We start from the raw sequence: 20,347 nt of genomic DNA, 5'->3' as shown, positions 1-20,347 counted from the left end.
TGTGCTCCTCATCCAACCCAGTTCCTGGGCTAATTGTGTCCCCTGGGGGCCAGAGAAGGTTTATCTTTCCTCCCTCCCCTCCCCTCCCCTCCCCTCCCCTCCCCTCTCCTCTCCCCTCCCCTCTCCTCTCCCCTCTCCTCTCTCCTCTCCTCTCCCCTCTCCTCTCCCCTCTCCTCTCTCCTCTCCTCTCCTCTCCCCTCTCCTCTCCCCTCTCCTCTCCCCTCTCCTCTCCCCTCTCCTCTCCCCTCTCCTCTCTCCCCTCCTTTCCCTCCTGCAAGTTCTGGTTAGTCTGGACACGTTACTTTTTGTCATCTCAGAAAAGTCACTCTCATCTTTGATGGTGAAGTTCCACTCAGCACTTACATCCTGGAAGGGCTGAAAGTGAAGGATGGTGGAGCTGTGCCTGTTTTTTGGGGGGTTGAATACTCCAGTGCACAGTGAGGATGAGAAGAGGAGTTTGTTTAATGTTGCAGGGAAGGGAATCCTATCTCTCCTCTCAAAACACAGCCCTCTTTTAGCTCCCTAGAGGCTCTACAGGGTAGGAGCAAGGCTCTGCCCCACCCTGTGACCCTCCAGGACCGTATTTTGTCACTGGAAATGTTCAGGCTCCTTACCATCCCTGTCGTTCTCAGAGGATGGCAGAGTTTTCACAGTAAAATGTTGCACTGCACAGGTGTGAAGGGTGCTGTGAAGGGAACCCAAACCTGTCAGGTAAGAGCGCTGCTGGCTGGGTCTGAGGGCATTTGCTGGGGTGAGAGTTCATCTCCTGCCTCTCTGTGTCACTTGAGCTTTGGTCTCCCAACCTAAACATGGAATATCTGTGCTAATTGCAGGACAGAAGCTCCTTTCTAAAGATTTCCCTCTCTCTGCTGTGAGCATTAGGACAGTTCCACCTATTGTTAGCTGTGGAGACAACAAAGAAATGACAATTTGGGGGTGAGAGGCAGGAACCAGTTTGGTACAGATGGGAAGAATGGCCTTCCCCGTGGTGAATTTGATGCTCTTGCTGTGTTGTGGGAATGTGGGAATGGTTCAGGATGTGTCTCTGTTAGCATTCAGGAACACATAATCAAAGAATGATTATATAAAAGTGCTTTATTAAAGAGCTCTGGGTGTCAGGGGTACACTGACCCAAATCTGACCCAACTTGGTTTTGAGCTGAACGTGTTTTTATACTCTATCATTATATTACTTACATATTAATTATTAAAATTCTATTGTATACATTGATTTTACCCAAGCATGGATTTCTCGTGATCTCCCCAAACCCCTAACCTAGTTTCTCATGAGTCTTTAAACATTATTGAAACATTTATTCATGATTCTTTAAACAATAATTATATCTAATCCCATCTAACAGTTATATCATTTATTATATACTGACCACACAGGTGCAGTTTCACATGATCTTAGCAAGCACAAAGCCTAACATTTCCCAGGGCCTACCTTTAACACTTTTCCCAGGGCTTTCCAAGCCTAACTTTCTTTCTAACTCCCAAATTTTCTATGATTTTAAAATCTTTTACTGTCATGTCTGGAGTGGCAGCTGAGGACACTGCAATGACAGTGGTGGGACAGTGCTGCTCGGCAGTGAGCACCTGCACCACGTCAAATAAAAAGAAAGTTAATTTTGGGAAGCTCAATAATAGAAATGGCTTCCTTTTGAAAAGCAAAATATAAAATAAATAGCCCAAAGGCTTTTTCCAGGTGGGGATCACAGCTCTGCCATCACAGCTGCTTTGGGACAAAGGCACTCTGAGGTTGGACCAGCAATAATCCAAGTGGCCACCACTGTCTGCTGAGCCCCAAGGGCTTTGTGGTGCCCAAATGCAAATGCTCAGAGTGTCTGAGCAGAGCAACCAGGGCTGCCCCCTCCCCAGGGGGATGATTTATACTGTGTTTCTAGAGCACAGACTTAGCTTTAGACTGTACATTTTGCAGGAAAAAATAATTGCTAAACCTGCCAGAGCCCCAGTCTCAACAGAGACTTCCAGGTTCGTCTAACGTGATTCTTCTGAGGGAGAGACTGCAGGCTGAGGTCTCCAAGAATGCACTAACAACCCAAAATATAAAAATGCTTTGACTCTTATCACAAGCAGTCCCACCCTTGCCCTGCGTTATCAAACTTTAGAGCTTGGCAAAGAGCACTTGCAGGGCCTTTCCTCGCTGTGATAAGATATTGGTATTAAAATTGTGCTTGATTTAGGGATTTTATTTCTGCATGTATTATTTTTTTTTTTTTTCCTGATGTCTTATATATGCAGTCATAAACCAGGATTTGGGTTATTCCAGTCCTGGAAATATTTTTAGGTCTGGCACAAAGGGTCTGTCATTGTTAAAGCAAAAGTGAGGTTGTGGCTGGAGTGGCAGTCCTGGTGGTGAGGGCAAGGACTACCATGGGAGTTCCCTAAATTGTTACAACTGTGGATTTAGGCATATTATAACTATATTTACATAAATATAACATTTACAGGCATTTACAGGTGGCTCCTGTTGAAAGATGCAGAGGGGCACCCAGCACAATTTGACTCTGCATTCTTCAAAGCTCAGGTTTCCAGCAGGAAATCCCAGGAAAACTCTGGGATCTCTGACAATTTATTGGATTCTAAGCCTCGAGTGATGGAATTCCAAAGTTCCTCTCAGTGAAACTCAGCTGAGCAAGAAGAACACAAACTTTACTTTTCACAATGTAATTTCCCCAAAGAAAAATTGGGTGGCTTTTTTGTGGAATTTTGATGGAAAGGTGACTTGGAACACAGAGTTTGGGATGCTTTGGCAAGGGAGTATCAAAGTCATGGTAAAAAAAAAAGGAAAAAAAGCTAAAATATCACAAGAACCCCCAGCTGCTTTCAGCTTTAGGTGGTTCATCCCTCCTACCTTTTTTCTTAGCCTGGATTCTTCAATGTTTTCCATCCCAAAAACCTCGGGGATGCTAAGATCCAGTGGAGATTTGTAATTCCTTCCTGAATAACGTCACTACCTCTTTTTATTTGGTCGTGGATACATAGGCTAATAATTCCTGTAGCTAATGGAATGACTGAGAACAAGAATTTTGTTCTCTCTTGTCTAATAAATCCTGCAAAACAAAGTTACATATATGCTGTAGGTATTACTTTTAATATTTAAAACTGTTGTAGCCACATCGTGGGAGCTGTCTGGCATTAGAAGAATTTTCCAAAGGGCTGTTAAAATGAAGGAAAAAAGTGCCTTCAAAAAACAAACACCACTTTTTGCTTCATATAATAAAGCAGTGAAATTTAAAATGGCACTAGAATAATTATGATGTCTTGCTGTAAATCTGCATAGATTTGGCTCTCTTTGAATATTTTTTTTTTATGCTATAAGGATTAGTTTACTGTCTGTGGACTGGATCCTTCTTGCATTACACGTGATTAAATCTGTGGGGCCCAGTGGCCAGAAAAAAGGACCCAGAAAAGCATTAAAAAAGTTCAGCCCATTCAGCTGCAAAGTCATCTTACATATTGTTTCCCCCTAACTGTTTTTGTGTATTTTATTGTCAAATGTGAATCTGCAGGACATCTCCTGGTCTGGAATCTCATTCCCTTAGAGCAGTCAGCTGTTCTGCAGCCTTTCTTAGTGGCTGGTACATGTGGAAGTTGGGATCTCTGCCCCATATCTCTATTGTAGGCAATAATTTCCATCTTTATTTTATGTGCTTTATGTGTTTCCACAATCAGTCTTTATCTGTCTGTCCATTTTTTAAGATACCTGCATAATTTGCAATTATCAGCAGTGTGAGATCACTAAAGCACGAAACAGAAAATAGTTTAATTTATTGATAATGTTCAAAGACAGTGCAGATATTGGTCATATTAAGGAGATGTGGGGCTGTTCTCATAGTAAATGACCCAGGTTTAATGTTGTGATGAGTAGTTGTAGAACAATAAACTAAACCTGTGTGTCCAACCAGTCCAGCTTGCCAAGGATCATCATCAAAGTTTTGAGTCTCTTTAAAAGTTATTTTTCAGAACATGGCTATTCTATCTGTAACTTCTATTGTACTGTTTGAAATGGAATCAGGCTGTGAAGCCTGCCAACTCATCCTTCATGTGCCTTTCCCACTGGTGTCTCTCTGCAGAACCAAGCTTGCACAGCAGAGTGTTTCTGTTGCCTTTTACATGTGGTCCTCGTTAAAAAAAAAAAAAAAAAAAAATACAATGAATTTTTGCTGCGGCACAATTATTTATCTGATTTAAAAAAAAAAAAAAAGGCGCAAAGAGTAAATATGTTTACAGTATCCCTTTCCACCCAGCGCATTTCCTTTTTTTAAGCTCCGTTTGTGCTCAACAAGACAGCCTCTTTCTCCAAGATTAACATTTCTTATGATTGTTCCTGACAGAGGATTTACTTTCAGAGGCCCCGCTAAGGATAACCAAAAAAGGGCATGTAGCAAGACACTTTTGGCAGCTCGCACGAATTTTCGGAGCTTTTTTAGCTCTTGGTTTTCTGATGAGTGGCTTCCTGAGCATGCCTGGGGAATGACAGGCATCTCTGCAGGCAGGCTGGACCCACCTTGGCTTGAGCGCATCGGAATAAAGCCAGGACAATGCATTCCTGCCAATTGTAAACATCGGGGATATGTATCCACTTAGCATTGACTTTTTGGGAGGGGCCAAGGGAAAGCTGTGCTTTTATTGAATAGGGCTGTGTGTGTGTGTGAGGCTGCTGCCGTGCCTTTCTCCTGCCCGAGCCAGCCGGGCTTTATTCATTTCCTTCCTCCGAGCTGGGAACTTCGCAGCCCGAGGTAAGGAAGGGCTTGCGGGATGTGTTTGCTCGGGAGGCAGCCCCTGGAGCAGCATGCGGGACAGAACGAGCTGTCGGAGACTTTTTGCTCTCCTCCTTTCTCTCCTTGCCCCTCTCTTCCCCTTTCCAGATGTTCCTGGTGAGCTACGGGACATCTCGGCTGGAGGGGGGGATGCAGGGCTGGTCCCACCGCTTCATCCTTGGATGGGTTTCTTAGTGAGGCAACAACCTACCTATCCTTTCTTTATTTTATTTCTTCTCCCCTCCCTTTATTTTCATTTTATTTTATTTCTTTAAGGACTCGCTCTGAGAAAATTTTTAAGGTCTGTTGAATTGCTTTTAATTTTGCAATTTAATATGTGGATTTGCAGGGCAGCCTGACTGCAAGGGCAGTGCCGGGGTGTAAGTGATACAGATACAGCCAAGCTCTGGTTAATGTAAGCGATCTGATGCTCGCTGAAGCAGATGTCCCTCGTGACAGCCTTTCACAGAAGTATTGTTGACAATAGATGGCATCAGTATTTTTATTTTTTGTGTTGTTTTCTGCCCTCCAACACACACGCTGGTGGGGTTTTTCTTGTGGAGTTGCCTTCCCTGTTAAAAGAGGGGATGAGGAAAAGCTCCTGGGTGGGACTGGAGCTCTTGGAAGCCTGTGTTTGTCAGAGCTGGCTAGCAGGCTCTCCTTCCCAGCCCTTTGACATGTTGGGACACTGGCATTGTGCTGATAGCATGATATTCTGCCCTAGCAGGGAAACTTCTCAGGGAAAGGGCTGGGAAAATGAAGGGAGGGAGGAAATTGCTGCAGATGAATTCTTGGTAGCTGCAGATGAATTCTTGGTAGCTGCAGACACTGACCAAGCTGCCAGACCTGCAGGGATAGAGTAGATTTGTCTCACATGTCAAATGTTGTTTGGAAGAATGAAAACACAACTGTTTTAAAATTACTTTTTTTTTATTATTATTATGGGCTATTTGTTTTCCAAGGAGAATTTTTTTTCAGAGTATGCAGTTTTTGTACAGTTTTGCCTGAGAAAGGCTTCCCCTGCTAAAGGGCAGACAGGAGAACAATTTGGGAAAATAACACATTCCCTCCTTGGCAGCAGCTCAAAGAAAATAAGGAGGCAGAGTGGGATTTTTTGTAAGAACCATGTATTTATTGTAATTTGTCTATTTTAGATACCATACTGTGAATGATTGTGTTTGTATGATTTGCCAATGGAGAACCCTTGGGCTCTGTCTGATTAAATGTAGCAGTACATTCTCATCTTCAGCAAGTCTCATCTTTTTCTCCTGCCATTTAGACAGGATGGGAACCCTAAAGCCACACACACCAAAATCAATGGAAAATACTCTTTTAACATTAATTGCAAATGGAGCAAAACTTTTAGTCCATTTGTTTTATTAAATTAGCCTGTAAGGTAAAGCAGGGCAGAACTTTTCTCAATGTATTTGAAGAACTGCTAGGTCTGCCTTTTTATGGGGAAGCTGCTTTGGTAGGCAATCTTAATAAAACCTGCAGATGTTAATGGAGACTCTAAATCATGATGGCAGGGAAGAAACACCAGATGAGCTGTCTGCAAACGAGGCTCAATCGAAATAATTTGTTTTTCCTGAAAACTCCTCTTTGTTGCCACTTGCAATGACAAGAGGATAAATTCCACAGCCTTCATTCACAGGATTAGTCCTGGTGAAATCAACACCATCATTAATGGATTCAGGCTCTGATGAGAGAGGAGTCCTGTGTACTCTGAGTACACTTTGACAGTGAGTGATGTAAACACGTTTTAGGAGCATGGGGGATTTTCTACAACTGCTTCTTCACACACTCACAGTGATATTCTGACATGGAGCAGCCTGAGAAAGGGGTCACTTCCCCTGTGCTTTTAATTCTTGTCCAACAACACACAATGGAATAATGGCACTGAAAGATAGGTGAAAAGCAAAGTGGGGGTCTAAGTTCCCCTGGCTGGCTTTAGGGGGAAAACTGAAGTGCATTTAGATGGGAAGGTGTTTTTATTGGTCTCATTCAGGGGGCCACGTGTGACACAGAGCATCTGTTCAATCCCACCCAGGATTAGGGTGTCCAGGTGGGGAGACCACAAAGGCAAGGCTTTTCTCTTGGCTGCCTGCTAGGACGTGGCTTCTGTCCTGTGAAGATGCCAGGGAGGCTCCATCAGGAGCCTGACTGGAAGTCCTCCTTGTTTCACACTTCCCTTTGCACAGCTGGAGCAGCCCTGCCTGTGGGGGTGATCTTTTCATTGTAGAAAAGTGAGAGCCCGCAGGACTTCCTTCCTGCAGGACAAACGGGACTTGAATGTTCTGGGACTGTGGAAAACACTCTGATTTCTCAGTAGTGTTGCTTACATGAGACCTATTCTTGCAGGCTGCCTGAGTTTTAATTTGTATTAAAGATCAGTGGAGTTCTTAACCCCTGTCTGCCAAGGGTGCAGCTGGGAACATTTGATCGCAGTGTGTGAGCAGAGAGGGACAGGAAACCATATATGCCTAGGAATGAGAGGGCCAAGAGATCATAACTGTCCATCTGCAGGGCTCCTCTGGACTCTCCTGGCTGTGGGAGAAAGCACCAAAAAAGGTAACAGGGCAGAAGGGGAAGTGCAGTCCTTGGTTGCCTTTGAGAGGAGCTTTCTAGGGAGTTTGCAGGATTGGGCTCCAGGTGTGCAAAGCCTGAGGCACGCAGTGACTGCAAAGAGTGGGAGCCTGCCTTCAAAGAGAGCTTTCATTCTTGAAAAATTGTCTCCTCTCACTAACTACCCCCTGGCAGCTTGTAATGGGAAAGGTGCTGCCTGACTGCTGTGGGAAAGGTGCATGTGCAAGGGATGGTTTGCTGGCTTTGTGGTTAAATGAGTGAGATTTGGGGATTTGGATTTGGGGAATGAGTTCCCTACTGGAATGAATTCACCTACCCCGTGTGTAGGCACCTCCTCTTGGGGTGCTGCTCTTGCTTGGAAGGTGTGGCTGCTGCTTGTCAAGGGTTTGGCTGAGGCTGAAATTTGACTCAGAGGCATTTAAAGGTCATGTTAGATCTGACCTCTCTGGATGAAACACCGAGGTCACAGGACAGTTGAACTATATAACATTTTTTTTTCCTCTTTCCTGATGCTTTTGTACATTCAACCAGCCCAGCGGGGAAGGACGCTCAGTACTCTGTAATTTGGGGTCCCTCCCACCCCCGGGGGAGCTTTCTCCTACATTTCTTGAAACAGATTTGACCCAAGGAAAAACGTTAGGAAATTTTACAGAGCTGGTATTTTAGCTGTATGGTTCCCATCCTGCATTAAGGAAATGCTCCTTCCCATGTTTCCACCACAAACTGATGTCTCTCCCTCTTCCTGCCCCTCAAGAGGGGAAAACTCTGTCCACGAAGCATTGGGGCTCCTCCTGACCAGAAAATTTTGGGTTGAAGGCAAGAAGAATTGCTTGTGGGGACTGTCCTGCTGGCTTGCAGTGAGGGCAGGACCAAACAGCTGAGGAAGCAGGTGAAAGAAAGGGAAAAAAGCAGCAATATCTTAGGCCACTGGAGTAATTTCTCCTTTGAATTTTTTCCTGTGGTCATAAATACCTGGTGAGTCACTTAATGGCCATGTGTCTGTTTCTCTATCTCCAAGTAAAGGATAATCTGTGCCTTTCTGTATTTAGCCCATGGGTCTGCTGGGGCTTAGTTCATTAGTGTTTAGAAAGAATTTACAAGACCAAAATGCCAAGTTTAGGCACTGGCTACAACCTTATTTTTGACTGATTGCCCAGATCACCTTAGACTTTTTTTTTTTTTTCTCAGTGTATTCACACAGATATATATTTGACTTGTAGATTATGGGTATAAAACCACTGGAGCCCAGGGAATGAGGTGAACCAGGCTGAGTGGTGACACTGCTGTCACGTCTAGAGGGCATTTCCTGTGTGCTCCAAGATGGAATTGTTTGTGCTGCATCTGGACCCATCTTCCTGTGAATTTGTCATGTTCCAAAAAATGCATGAAGGCAGATTTTGCTTACAGATCCACCACAGTGTCATGAGCTTGGAAGGAAAACTGCTGGGCAAGCTGCTGGACCTTATCTGCTTGCTCAGTCTCATGTTGATGAGAGCAGCTGAAATTGTAACCCCTGGGGCCAGGCCAAGCTGCAGTGGGGAAAATATTAGGGAAAGATTTCAGGCAATGGAAACATGACATGTTTCCACACCCTCTTGTGTACAGAATACAAATAAAGAGCATTTTCCCTTGGGACTTGCTGTGGAGGGTGTGAAGCAAAGTGGAACCCACCCCGTTTGCACATTTTCTGGTTTGTGTCCTTAAATGGCAAAAAAAAAAACCCAACAAAACAAAAAACTTTGGAATTTAGCTCATAGAAGGGTTATAAATAGATTTGTGGAGATAAAGTTTTGCTGTAAATGCTCTGGTCTGGGATCTATTCAGAAGGGTAAGTTTGAAGGCCAACAATTATGAAGATTTTTGCTAAATTATAATTATTGCTAAATGCAGAAAGACAGAGTGACTGTCACACCTACGTGTGACCTTCCCAATCTTTCCTCAAGCATGTGGGGACCTAAGGAGCATGGAAATCCCCTCTAAAAATTAAATTACTTGGGGTGAGGAAGAACGAGTGCTCACGATTGGTCTGAACCTGTGACAAGCTGTGCAAACAAGGGGACTGAGATTTGTTGTTCTGTGTCCTTGTCCAAAGGAGCTGACTTTGCCTAGGGAGAAGCAGAGCAGGGCTGGACAAACCCTCATCCAGGAGCAGCAGTTCCTGAGCTCCTTCAGAAGCCAAGGTTCCATCCTGCAGGCTTGTGCCCATTGGATTCCAGTCATCTTCAAAGGGAGCTCTGCCCAGATGAAGCAGTCTGTGATCAGGCCATTGTTTGTTTCTTATTTGCAAGGCTTTGATGTTCTCTCTTGTCTTTCTGACTGCCACAGGGCATGTTAGTACCCTTTTCCCACTTAATTCTTTTCTCTGACAGTCAGCTCTCTAATGGTGAAATGGCCCTCACTTGATTTTTCTTTTTTTCCCCCCCCTTGAGCCACAACGTTCTCCCTGGTAAAATCGTTCATCCCACAAGCACAGAGGCATGACCTTTTATAATTCTTCTCAATTTCAGAGGACCTAGCAGTGCTAATGTGATAGCCTAGATCATTGCTATCTAATATTGAGGACAATTTCTGCTCAGTCTGAGTAACTTCAGATGGAGGAGGAAAAGGACTTTATCTTCCTCATGACCTCGTGACAACCTCATTTCTCTCAGCAGTTCCAACATTGAGCTGGGGAGAATTTGGCTTTGCTCTGGCCTAGTTAAATCTCATTTTCTTGGAAAAGAAATTCCAAGAGCTTGGCTAGAGTGTGTGGAAATAGGAGTGGGTTGGAGAAGTGTTTGGTCAGCTCTCATTTACCTGCCCAGCCTAACCTGCAGGATGCCTCTAGTCAGCATCACTTTGGAGGGCTGCAGCCCTGGGTCTGCAGGGAGGAGAGAGGTTTTTGCTGCTTTGTTTGGCTTTGGGAACAGCATATCCCCATGTGCAGAGCCACACCCCTGCTATGAAAATGAGGAGTTTCATTCAGATGTCTGATAAGCCACAGCTGTTGCTTTACCACTTCAAACAGAACTTGGATTATAAAGACTGAAGTGCAGCATTTTAATTGCTGTAAATATGAACAAGAGGGTTTAAGCAATCCAGATGATACAGAGCCAAGCATTTCTGTGGCTAATGTATATTATACTGACAAAAGCAGGCCAGCTGAGAATTTCCCTACTGCTGTCCCAGTAATTTAAAACATCACTAATCTGTTTCCTGCTGCCCTGGTAAAAATGAGGGAGAACCTGGGCATTAGCTGGCCTGAATCTGAACTTCATTTCAGTAGCTGCTCTGGGATACATTTAACGATAGAAATGATATAGAGGGTTTTTAAAATATTCATTGGACCTAGTCTGTGTGATTTCCTTGAGGTAGAGGAATTCAGAATTCCCTGTGAGCTGCTTGCTATCAAGAAGCTGGCCCTTTTTGTTTGATTTTCTACACATCCCCTGAAGGACAATGACAGCAGGAAATTGGGTCAAAATCCCAGTAAGGAGCATTCACTGGGAAATGATATTTCGTACAAGAGAGGGCACTGCAAACCCAGAAAGCCAGGAAAATTCCATTGCTCCTCGCTCCCTGGTGATTAAAAGGCCCTGCTGTATATGGGAAAGGTCTGAGCTTCATTCACTCCAACCACAATAGTAAATGGCTTATTCACTGGACACAGTATGCAATCAGGGAGCATATTGACAATAAAAAGGAAAAGCAGAAACTTTTGTGTGTAGTCTGCTTGCAGTTTTCTCTGCTGTGTGTTATTAGAAGCTCTGTGAGCAGCTTTTTTTCTCCTTGCTCCTTTATTTAGATCCCTGTAAACTTCAGTCGGTTTTGTTTGCCACTTAACCCTCCTTCTAAAACCAGACACACCAGCCTATTTCCTCTCCTCCCCCCTATATAACCCAAACAAGAAAAGAACATTTCCTTTACCAGTGCATATATAAACGCAGTTCCTTGGTCTTCAGTGCATCTAGTGTGCGTTTATGTGACTAAAAACTGGGATTAGTGGACAAAATCTCATTCTCACCCAGCTATAAAGCACTAAATTTAAGAAAATCAATGATTAAATGCCAGTTTTTGAGGGGTTGGACCACAGGAGTGAAGCAAATACGTGTGTGTGTATAAATAGGGATGAGTTTTGGGGGGAGGAAGGGAGCAATGTGCTTTGGGAGTTGCAGAAGGGGTCCCCAGTGCAGCTCTCAGGGATTTTCTTTCCACCACATCAGTTTCTAGGTAGTGAAACCCTACCCAGACAACACCGAGATGCAAAGTCACTGGAGCACAGTCGTGTTTACATTCTTGCTTTTCAGTTTATTTTGTTTGGGGGGTTGGTGCTCTCTGCCATCAAAATCAAGGGGAAAAAGTAGTTGGTGTCGCTGGATTTTATTTCACATGGTTTAAGTGCAATAATGGAGTGGCAAGATGTTCTTTGCTTGATGGAGTTTTTGTTGTTTGTTTTGCATTGAGCATCTTAGAAATAGTCTAAAACCTCACAAACCTTAATAGTTTGTGTCATGTTGGTAAGTTTAGAGATTCCCTGATATCTCCTCTATAATTTTGCTGCAAAGCCACATCTTTGTGGCGAGGGATCAACTGGATTTCCCAGACTGCTCCTCACTCCACGTGTTTTGAGGCCACATTTAACATGAGTGTTATAGCCAGCCACAGGACAGGCTGCCTGGGTTTGAAACCAGCAAATTCTTTTCATCTCTGGCCAGCAGCACTTCTGAGGAGGTGGCATTTGACCATTATCACAAAGTCAGGCTAAGACATGCCCATTGAGGAGCTCTCATGTGGCCAAAAGAAGCACGGTCAAGTTGTGACTGTTGGGTAATGTAATAGAAACACGTGAATAATTCTGTTTTCCAGCTCTTGGAAGGATCAGGGGTAGCCAATTTGGAGACCAAAATAACCACTTATCTAATCTCATTCATATTTTTTTCATTCAGGATTTGGGTTGTGAGAAAGTCTGCATTATATCAGCTTTTTTAATGGCATCTGGAGCCTTTGGAAAGAGTCCTTGAGTAATAATCACATTGAATGCAATAAGTATTATTGCATGGTCAAAAATGTTTTTCATTTCTTCTATTTTTTACTGTCTCCATCATTCCAAAGGGAGGCAGGAGACTGCTTTATTTTTCTTTTACCTCTTAAAAGAGGAAAGTGTAAACAATACAGGTTTTGGAGTAATTTTTCCTTTGGTTTCCCCCTCCCCTAACTGGTTTGTGACCCAGCTCAGTCTCATTCTGGCTGCTTGTAGAGAAGCTTTGCAGGAGCTCATGGGTTGAACTCTGCTGCTCTACACTGTCCCCATGGTCAGTAAAGATGTTTTTTATTGCTTCACTTGTCAAACCAAACTTTGTCATTCTTGTGCCATCTGCCATAGTGACCTAATTGCTTTTCTAAAATATGCAGTTTATTTTGCTTTGTTTTGCCTTTTTTCCCCCTTCCCCTTGTGTTCTATCTGTGAATAGATGGGAGCTCCTTTCTTGGAGTATCCAAACTTAATATTAATTGGAGAGGGAATAATGGTGTGTTTGCCTTCTGTGTCAGAATATCTGATAAAGATCAGTTCATCCCCGTGAAAAATGAAAGGAATTTACTGTATGTGTAGGAAATATGTTTTGTCATAAATGAAGGGATTGAAGTGGTGACAGGCTATGAATCTGACTTATATGGCAAAATACAGTTTTACACTTCTGAAAGCCTGGAGACTGGTGTGATGAACTGGAAAAAACATTATAATCTGAGCACGTTATTTCTGTCTCTCCTGCGACCCTCCAAGGCAATGGAAAGTCAGTGATGGAAAGGCTGCTGGCATTAGCAGGCACAGAACATTGATCCTGGTTCCATGCTTACAGATCTCTGAGGCTGAAGAGAAATAGGTACACTCAGTGTTTCCCAATTTAGAATTAAATACCAGGAGCTATGGGTGTAAAAAAACCCCATAAGCAGCACCAATCAGCCCCCAAAAACCAAAAAGCTGGGAAAGCCAGCTTTTATATATATATATATATATATATATAGGTCATCTTGTCCCTGTCCTGTAGGCAGTGTAGGATAATTCCCAAAAGCACATTCACACGTGTTTTGTCCATAAACACCTCTGTTTATTAACAAAATACAATAAACTGTCATTTTTTTTTCAGTCAGGATTGGGATAGTTTGCTGCACTCTCTAGATTTTTAGCAAGGGGAAATAGCTATCATTCTAAAATGTGTTTCTTGGCCCATGGATATTGCTCATGTGAACTGTTGCAAAAAAAACCCCAACCCTAATGAATGGAAACTTGTAGAAGAGTTACCGGCAGCTGGTTTTATTACGGAGCACGGCTCTGACATGATCTCACACACGTTTAAGACAAGTGTTACCTCACTGCCTTCAGTGGAACTGCTTCTCATTTGAGAGGGAGCAAACCAAGCCAAAATCAGACAGAGACCTAGGCAGACTCTCTGGGAGAGGGTTTTAGTCTGGGAAATGTGCTTTATATACGTATAAAATATATGGGCATATCTGCACGCTGCAGTAAATGTGTCAGGCCACCTGAGAGAAAGAGGCCAAATTCTGCTTTGAGTAGCACCTGTGTAAATCCAAAGCTGACTGCAGGGAAAATGTGCCAGGGAGGACCGAAGAAGCATCTAATTTGAATGCTGGAGTGCATTTTTCTTATTGGATTTCTCAGGTTTCCTTGATTAGATGGCTAGAAAATAGAGGAAAATTAGGCTGTTCTCTGGGAGCTTCATGTTTCTGGCTCCTTATTTTCAACGAAACGAAGTTGTGTTGATTGTGAAACCAGTTCAGACAAAAGCAACACATGTAGAGTTATTCTGCCTTGAAAGTACAGAAGGAAGCAGGGAAATGAGAACTGTGCATTTCTCGAATCAACTCTTGAGAACTGTGTAATATTACATCTTCTTTCAAGCTCAGCCTTCAGCGCTCAGCTAAACCTTGCAAAATTGCAGGAAGGTGCCTGTGCTCTATTGAAAATGCAGCTGTGGCCTCAAAAAGGCAGAAGAACTTTAAAACTTCTCCAGGTCCTGTAGAGGTGATAATTGAGAGGGATATTTGGATGCTTCAGCAGCACTCTGCAGCTGTGAGATGGGCTTTGCTGCTTTTCTGGGTGTGAGGAAATGCAGTTGAAGATGTGACAGGTGTTAGTTATGAGTGAATAAAGGACACAGGAGAGAGATTTTGCTGTCTTGGTTTGTTGCTCTCCTTGTGTTTTGGTCACTTGGTTGCTCTCCTGTGCAGCAGCACCTGCGGTGCAGGGCACACCTGGAATTAGAGCCCACAGCCTCTTCAAGCTTTGAAATGTCGTGTTTTAGGTGCAGAGATTAACCTGGCTCCCTTGAATTTACCAGGATTTCCCAGCAGTGTAGACAGTGCTTTCAGATGATTTTTGCTTTACCCAGGGTTTGAAACAGTGATGTTTGCAGGTGAGTGGTGTGGAGTTTCCTTGTAATGTGGTTTGCAGCTGATGCTCTGCGCTCCCGGTGATGGAGGGAAAAATGTTTTAAGACTATGGAATTCAGTAGTGTTAACTTTCATTTTTACTTTCCTTGAGGACTTGAAGGAAAGCAGAATGATGGTAATTAAGCTTGATCTGTAGCCCAGAATTGAGGGGGGGGGAAGGCAATAAAGTGTAGGGAATGTTTTAAATGGCCCTATCTGCTTATTTAAAGCGAGCTCTTAGAGAGGGGTTACAAGCCTCTTCTCAGCCTGTTACAGGTTTCTAAGTGTTCACTGTCTGAGCCAAAGCTAATTATATTGTCCACAGAAAAAGCACAGCAGTAGCTGGTGTCCCTGTGGTTCACACAACTGCTAATTATTTCCAGTGGTGGTGCAGAAATACGTTCTCACATAATTGGTCTGAGATCACCAAGTCTTTTCACGTAGATGCTGTTCTGCCATCAGGCAGAAATGACTTCTGCCAGCCCTGCCAGGTTTGCAATGGTGGGCATGAAGTAGAGAGCCTAATGCTGAGAGCATTTGAGATGAGATTTTTTTTAGTTCTCCCTAGATCTTCTCCCTGAGAAAATTAGATGTTGCTGAGAGAGAAACTCCAGTGGGGAGAATTCATGTCTGAAATCCTTTTCTTCTGCTTGCTTCCAGCATTCTTCTGTCTTAAAAACCACTCCATATTTCTGTTTTAATATTGTCTTTAGCTGAACAGTGCTTACCAAATTCAGTCTAGCTTGTATGTGTTAACAACACTGTGCATGTTGCAGGTCCCTTTACTGAGACAAAAATGCCCAAGGTCATGTGGAAAGTCAATGAGAGAGGGAGGCAGAGGCTGGGACTTCTCCTACAGCAAGATACACAGGTCTGAAAAATGCTGTCATCCCTGGGAATAATATCCAGAGATGTCCTAGTCTTGGCCAGGACAGGATTAATTTTTGGCAGCAGGGTGCTGGTGGAGGACAGGCTGTTCATGAGCTGGCAGGGTGACCTTGCAGCCCAGAACTCCAGGTGTGTCCTGGGCAGCAGGGGAGGGAGGCAATTCTGCCACTCAGCTCTGGGGAGACCCCACCCATGAGTGCTGCAGCCAGTTCTGGGGTCCCCAACACAAAGAAAAAGGACATCAACCTGTTGGAGAGAATCCAGAGGAGGTCACCCAGTTGATCAAAGGGCTGGAGAATCTCTGCCATGGCAAAAGGCTGAGACAATTGGGTTTGTTCAGCCTGGAGAGGAGAAGGCCTGAGGGTGACTCAGTGCTGGAATGCAGTGGAGGATGGAGAGGTCAGACAGATCCATTTCTGCCCCACCCCAAAGCGATGCAGGAGTTGAAACAAGTGTGTCAGAAATGAGCAGCAGGAATTCAATGCCAGAATTTTCTGTGGCAGAAAGACAGGAGGGTTCATAGGAACAGCTGCTTCTCATACAACTTTGGTGCTGCCTGCTGCACAAAGGAGCACAAAAGTATTTCTCTGAAGTACCAGAAAGAAAATCTTGATGTACTGCATGTGACTTTCCATTTATACAGGTGCAACTGGCTTCAACTGAAGGGCCATTTTGATGAGATGGAATGTCTCATTTATATCTTAGATATAAATTACATTTTGACATTTCCACGAGTAGTAGAAAACAAACACACTCCACTTGTGTTGGTGTTCCTGTGTGCATGAAAGATGACCTGTCCTCCTTCCCCACTTGCATTTTCTGTCTGGACATAATGCCCCCATTCAGTATTCATAAAGACAGTAGTGGCTACCCAACTTGGCTGCTTGATGAGGAGAGGCATTTGCAGAATTCCACCCAGCTGAAATCACTGATTCTGCGAATGGAATTTGTTTATACATTTTTCCTTCATTAAAAAAAAAAAAAAAATTAAAAAAATGCAATTAGGGGTTTACAATGTTTATATGGATAGCACCAGCTGAATCTTGTTCCAGTCCACTGTGTGCTATTTTAAGGTGATCTGCAATAAGCATTGTGCAAAAAAATATTCTGACTGGGATGTCTAATTTTAAGTTCAAATTCCCAGTGTAAGTAAGAAGCTTTGTCAGGCTTAATTAATCTCCTTAGGTGATATCAGGCATGGTTTTATTTAGTTTTGTTTTTCCAAAGGATAGAAATAAATGAGACTGAATAGAAGTAAGCTGCTATCCTGCTTATTTATTTAATATTTATTTGAAATTTTAAGGGATTTATTTTATTATTTATTTAAATATTATTATTTAAATTTTATTTAAAATTTAAGGGATTAGATCTTGAACTGTTGCATTATATTGAAGAATTAAGTCAATTCACCACCAAATTTTTACCTTTTCAATTCAGCAATCCCTAGAAATCTCTTTTGGGGAGCCAGCTGTGCTCACATCCAATTTATCCCTATCAGGGCAAGGGGGCCAGTTCAAAACTTTGGGGTGTGCCAGCCACACTAAGAGGGCATAGTGTCAACAATGCTGTTTTGTATGAAACTGAGTCACAGGCTGCCCCAGACTGCTTCCTCTTTTACCTGATTGCTTCATTTTGTACGGCTTTTGCTTTTTTATTGATCACATACTGCCTCTGGGTTAATAGCACAGCAACAGGACAATTTATTGGACATTTATTTTAGTAGCTTTTAGGCAATTACATCGTAGCACTGTACTGCTTATTGCATGGAAACCTGAGCAGTCTATGGCTGTTTCTAAATCTATGTAGATTTACCTCAGGTGAAATTAATTTCTAAGCACTTGTCATTCTACAGAATATATCTCAAAGTGGTGCAAAAAAAAGCAATTGTTTCCCCCCCTCTCACGAAGACTGAAAAAAGCTTCTGTGTTCATTAGTGTGCTAAATAAGGGGTTTTAGAGAAAAATGTCTGCTTTGAAAATCCCCAGGCACTCTCCTGTTTAAACTCTCTGGCATGGTGTTTCCAGCAGCTTTTGAAACTAATTCCCCTTTTTGGCTGTCCCATGACACGTGCACAATATAATCTGGATTTCCCCAAAACAGTGCTTTTAGGAACTTTTAATTGTCATCATTTGGATGGGGAGTTACTCTCCTAAAAGAGCAACTCTGGCTGTTGGGGGGATTTTCTGTCAATTTTGCCTGTTCAATATTATTTTAGCATTTCTTCTCCTAGTAACAGCTGATGCTGACTGCCCAAAGAAATGTGACATTTATCCATTTGAATCCATTCAGTGGCTTCACATTTCTTAGCTTCTAGCTGTGCTAACTGAGGGGAATTTCAGGAAAACCTGAAATTTTATTTTGAATGCTGCTTTGTCTTCAAACAGCTCAGTCACTGCTCCATGGCCAGAAGGACCAGATTTTGTTAGGACCTTCAGCTATTGACATCAACCTCAGAATAACATCATTTCTTGTGCATAAATTTATGTAATTGAGAAAGGCTTCATTTGACAAAGATTTTAACGTTTAGGTAATTGCTGTCTAATTATCATAGCCATGGTAATGTGATAATGTCACAGGGAAAAAGAGAAAGGGATATAAACCACTCTGAGGCATCAGATGAGAAATATAGATCCTGTAGCACATGTTAGCTGCAGAATTTCAGTTCTTAAACTGTGTGTATGGTTAGCAGCTTTAGGCACTTGGTGCTGTCTTTGATTATAACAGTGCTGAACTTTAGCTGCAAAATTGAAAGTTCTGATTTTCTAGTACATCAGTAAGTGAAACCTAAAGCCATGTAATCTGTAAAAATAAATGTAATTACTTTAGCAAATGTGTTACAGCTGGCCAGGTTTAGCATGAAGGTACCTGTTTCTGACTAGTGTCAGGAGACAGAGGTGATGGCTTGAGCTGTGCTCTGCAGACAGAATGGAGGAGGAAAAATTATTGCTTTGCATTCTTCTGTGTGAACATTAAAGTGAATTAAACAGATCTGCCCTCTGACACTTTTTCCCACTATTTTCTTCTGTTTAAAGCATCTCAGTGAGAGTAGCTTTTGTTTTTCATTTCAAAATCCCTGGTAGAACTGTAGTTAAGTGGGCAGCTTCAAAATTGAACACTTGATAAAAAAAATGTTCAGAAAACTTAAAAAATCTTCAAAAACACCTACAAAATCTTCAAGAACACCTGAGGCATCTGAAGCTGTGAGTGATCTCTTTCAAGGTGGCTATCTGCTGGTGTTAGCGTTCAGGAACACACATAATCACAGAATTATTATATAAAAGTGCTTTATTAAAGAGCTCTGGGTGTCAGGGGTACACTGACCCAAATCTGACCCAACTTGGTTTCAAGTTGAACATGTTTTTATACTCTTATCACTATATAACTTACATATTAATTATGAAACTTACATTGTTCTATTGTATACGTTGATTTTACCCAAGCATGGATTTCTTGTGATCTCCCCAAACCCCTAACATAGCTTCTCATGATTCTTTAAACATTATTGAAACATTTATTCATGATTCTTTAAACAATAATTATATCTAATCCCATCTAACAATTGTATCATTTATCATATACTGACCACACAGGTGCAGTTTCACCTGATCTTAGCAAGCACAAGGCCTAACATTTCCCATTTTACCTTTAACACTTTTCCCAGGGCTTTCCAAGGCTAACTTTCTTGAAAAGGGAGAAAACTCCCTGAATTTTCTATGATTTTAAAACCTTTTACTATCACTGGAGCAGGTGATGGGACTCTTGCACTCCATCACTGCTGCTTTGGTCTTGCTTTAGCAGAATTTTACCCTTTTTTATTCTTGTTTACTCGTCTAGCAAACACATTTGAGGTTTCTGCAGTAGCACAGATGTCGAGGGCTGACTGCAGCAAATCCCTTCAGGTCTGGTCAGTGATTGCTGTGGTGAAAATAAGATCATGAGAAGCTGCACAAGAGCTCTGGCACAAAGCTCTGCTTGCTCTGCTGTGGCTCTGTTTAATATTCTCCTCTTGTGGATAGAACCTTATTAATAAGGTAAATAATAAACCTTATTCATCTGCTCTAAGAGCACATTTGTTTCCTGACCTTTTGGAAATCTCAACAGCTATTTTTCATGGGAATGCTGTGGCTTGAGGCTTCATTAGGGCCTACAAAGTGCTTAGAGGTCCTTTAATGAAAGGTGCCCTGGAAGTGATAAGTGCATTGTGATGTAACTGAGGTGATGCCCACCAAGAATTAGTGGTAGATGAGGCTATCATCAACTTTCTGCTCTTTGATCTCACAGGTTTCTAGTTCTTCCACCTCAGCAGTTTTGAATTCCTCCTCACAAAGAATGCCTATTGTAGTAACGTGGGCCCAACTGATTTCTGGATCATTAATTCAAGCAACTGGAGCAAATTATTAGGTTTACAGTTTCAGCCTCGATTTAGGGCATTGGGGTTTTTAGAATTGCTTTCTGGAAGGCTTAAAATTCAGGAACAACTGTCTGGAGTGGCCAGGGTACACTACAGGACAAGAGAACATGTGGGGTGTTCCTGAGAGGGGCCTCATTCTTGTTCTCACATTCTGCTCTTCCCAAGAGTCATTTTTCTCCTGTGAGATGTTCCTGGGAGTGTTTTTGTGGCATCAGTAACACCTCTGTATCTTGATTTTAACCATCCTG

General features: G+C 42.6%; 1 protein-coding gene across 5 annotated transcripts in view; it reads left to right on the top strand.

The window, feature by feature from the left end:
- The first annotated feature begins 4,626 nt into the window (after nt 1–4,626).
- CALD1 (caldesmon 1) overlaps nt 4,627–20,347 on the top strand; it is a 171,422-nt gene continuing 155,701 nt past the window's right edge. For 3 of the 5 annotated variants that reach the window (XR_009279084.1, XM_058852848.1, XM_058852845.1), the window contains exon 1: nt 4,627–4,765. The gene's annotated coding sequence lies outside the window, so the exon portion shown is untranslated. Of the gene's footprint in view, nt 4,766–7,338; nt 7,358–20,347 lie in introns of those variants that run through there. The other 2 variants (XM_058852851.1, XM_058852847.1) reach the window with 2 other exon arrangements.

This window comes from Poecile atricapillus, chromosome 18, assembly GCF_030490865.1.
Source record: "Poecile atricapillus isolate bPoeAtr1 chromosome 18, bPoeAtr1.hap1, whole genome shotgun sequence".
In the NCBI taxonomy this organism is placed as follows: Eukaryota; Metazoa; Chordata; class Aves; order Passeriformes; family Paridae; genus Poecile; species Poecile atricapillus.
Note: the sequence above shows the minus strand (reverse complement) of the source record. Positions and strands in the feature narration are given on the sequence as shown.